The sequence below is a fragment of the Octopus bimaculoides genome, chromosome 8 (genome assembly GCF_001194135.2).
Source record: "Octopus bimaculoides isolate UCB-OBI-ISO-001 chromosome 8, ASM119413v2, whole genome shotgun sequence".
Lineage (NCBI taxonomy): Eukaryota > Metazoa > Mollusca > Cephalopoda > Octopoda > Octopodidae > Octopus > Octopus bimaculoides.
The window spans coordinates 14,119,853-14,122,441 of NC_068988.1; positions in this window are offsets into that span (position 1 = coordinate 14,119,853).

The window sequence follows — 2,589 nt, forward strand, 5'->3', positions numbered from 1 at the left end:
TCTATCTATCTATCTATCTGTCTCTGTCTGTCTGTCTGTCTGTCTCTCTCTCTCTTTCTCTCTCTCTCTCTCTCTCTCTCTCTCTCTCTCTCTCTCTCTCTCTATATATATATATATATATATATATATATATATATATATGTGTGTGTGTGTGTGTGTGTAATGGGTAATCTCAGCCAACAGCCAAGGTGGAGACGAGCACCAGCGTCCCATATGGCAAGCTTGATAATTGCTGAGAAATCTCCATTGTATGAAACGAATTGTAGTCTTATTAATTCGCAAATAATATTTGTCTACCATTCCACTTTTGAGTACTCATTCTCACTGCTCATATATATGATTAGCCCTCACTGTCAACATATTCAGCAGCCAATGAGAGAACCTCTACGTGACTACTTGGTCCATCTGCCAGAAATAACCAAATGTGCCTTCGTGTCTTTAAAAACGGAAAGAGATAGTTTGTCCTATCTACACTGTGACAGAAAGAGATAATGTGGCCCTATATACAGTGACATATGCATAAGAAAATAAGTGCTGCTACTACTACTATTACTACTACTACTACTACTACTACTACTACTACTACTACTACTACTACTACTGCTTTTACTCTGCCAAAAACCACCGATGTAATAAAATCACATGAATACAATGTATCTTTGCTTTCAGGCAAAATTCACGTCAAAAATCATGAAACAATATTATTAAGAAGCTAACAACAAAACCAACAACATATGCTGCATGGGAAAATAAAGGGGAATAACTACTTACTAAAAGAAGATAAGAATAGCTCGTCACCGCCATTCTGTAAGATTTTCCAACCGTGAACGCATATTTGTCTTCAGCAGAACGACGGTTTTCTCTCTAACTAACTAACCGATCAATTAATTGGTTAAACAGTTCTGCTGTTTAACAAGTCCTTCGATGTCTCATGTAATTGTGTCGTTGCTGTAGGCTACTATTTGCTGATATTAATAAAAACACTGGTTTATTCGTTTGGAAACCCAGTTGGGTACAAAGCCAGAGGTGCTGAGCTAATGACAGTTTATGTTATAGAATTATATCCGCTTCAAATATGAGTGAATAAAGCAACCAAATGTTCTGTCGGAAGAGCTACAAATACGCTTCTTTTATTAGCTGCTATTGTTAGGAGCGAGCTCTACCTAGAAGATATCCTGGTAGCAGGTGCGGTTAAATGAAGTTACAAATACTTGAAGATAGTACTCATTGAAATGTCTATAATAAGAAGTAAAATTCTTCTCTTTAATGAAATACATAACTTCTTGAGAAAAGAATCCATTGTAGAACTAGTAAAAGATATAGAGAACAGAACAGTACTTGAAGACTAAAACAGATTAAATTTCTTTTTCATATAAAACAATTCGTTGCTAAAATGTTTTTTTGGTCTGCAAAACTACTCACTGATCAAAAGTATATTCATATATATCGATGCCGAAAGGCAAAGTCGGAATTTGAACTCAGAACGTAACAGCAGACAAAATACCGCTAAGCATATCCCCCACCACCGGCGTGCTAACAATTCTGCCAGCTCGCCGCCTTTAAGATTTAGTTTCCTTGTCGAGCCTTACTGATTCATGAGGTCCAGTTTTCCGGTTTCCATGGTGTATATATTCCCCAACTGGACGGGACACAGGTCCGTCTCAAGATTACTCATTTTTGCCAGCTGAGTGGGCTGGAGCACAGCATGAAAATAGGTCCGACAACTTTTATTAATATCTGAAAAAATACTAACTTCCCAACATTTTTATGGTAGAGAGTTATGAGAGGTAATATTGTATGAGAGAATGAATTCAATACGTATTTCAGTTCCGAACGTTATGAAGCACGTGTTATGGTTAAATTACTTGATACAGTTAGAAGTGTCATTGAATAGTGAGAGAGGGGTAAAGCATGAGGAATAGTAGAAGTGTCATTGAATAGAAGGGGCCGGAGGAGTAAAGGTTAAAAAGTGTGACACACCGACACACTGACACACTGACATTCGCTTTCGCATTTATTATATTTATATATATATATGTACGTATGTATGCACGTGTGTATGTGTACCTTTCTGTTTACGTTTGTCTTCTATCACCACCTGACAACCGGCATTAGTTTGTCTACGTTTGTTTAGCGGTTCAGCAAAAGAGAGCAGATAGAATAATTACCACACTTAAAAAAAGAATATACTGGGGTCTAACTGACTGACTAAACTCTTCATGGTGGTGCCCCAGTATTGCCGCAGTTCAATGATTAAAACAAATAAAAGATAAAGGTTAAAAACATGAAATACATGCGAGTAACTGCATTCAAATGTATCTTTAGCATAGAAAGTTATTTGTGACACGAAACTGTGTCACAGTTTTACTTCTGAATGTTATCTGGTCGTCAGTTTTCCCCTGGAACTAGAAGACATGAGTGTCTGATGTGAACTATTGATATTAAGCGTGAATAGAATGTTTTAGCTTCAAGAAGACGTGTGAAGAATAGTGTAATTTGTAGAGGTGTGAGGAAAATTGGTGGTAATTGGTCAAAGCAAATAGGCAGTGATCTTTTGTCGCTAGTGTGTATATATATATATATATATAT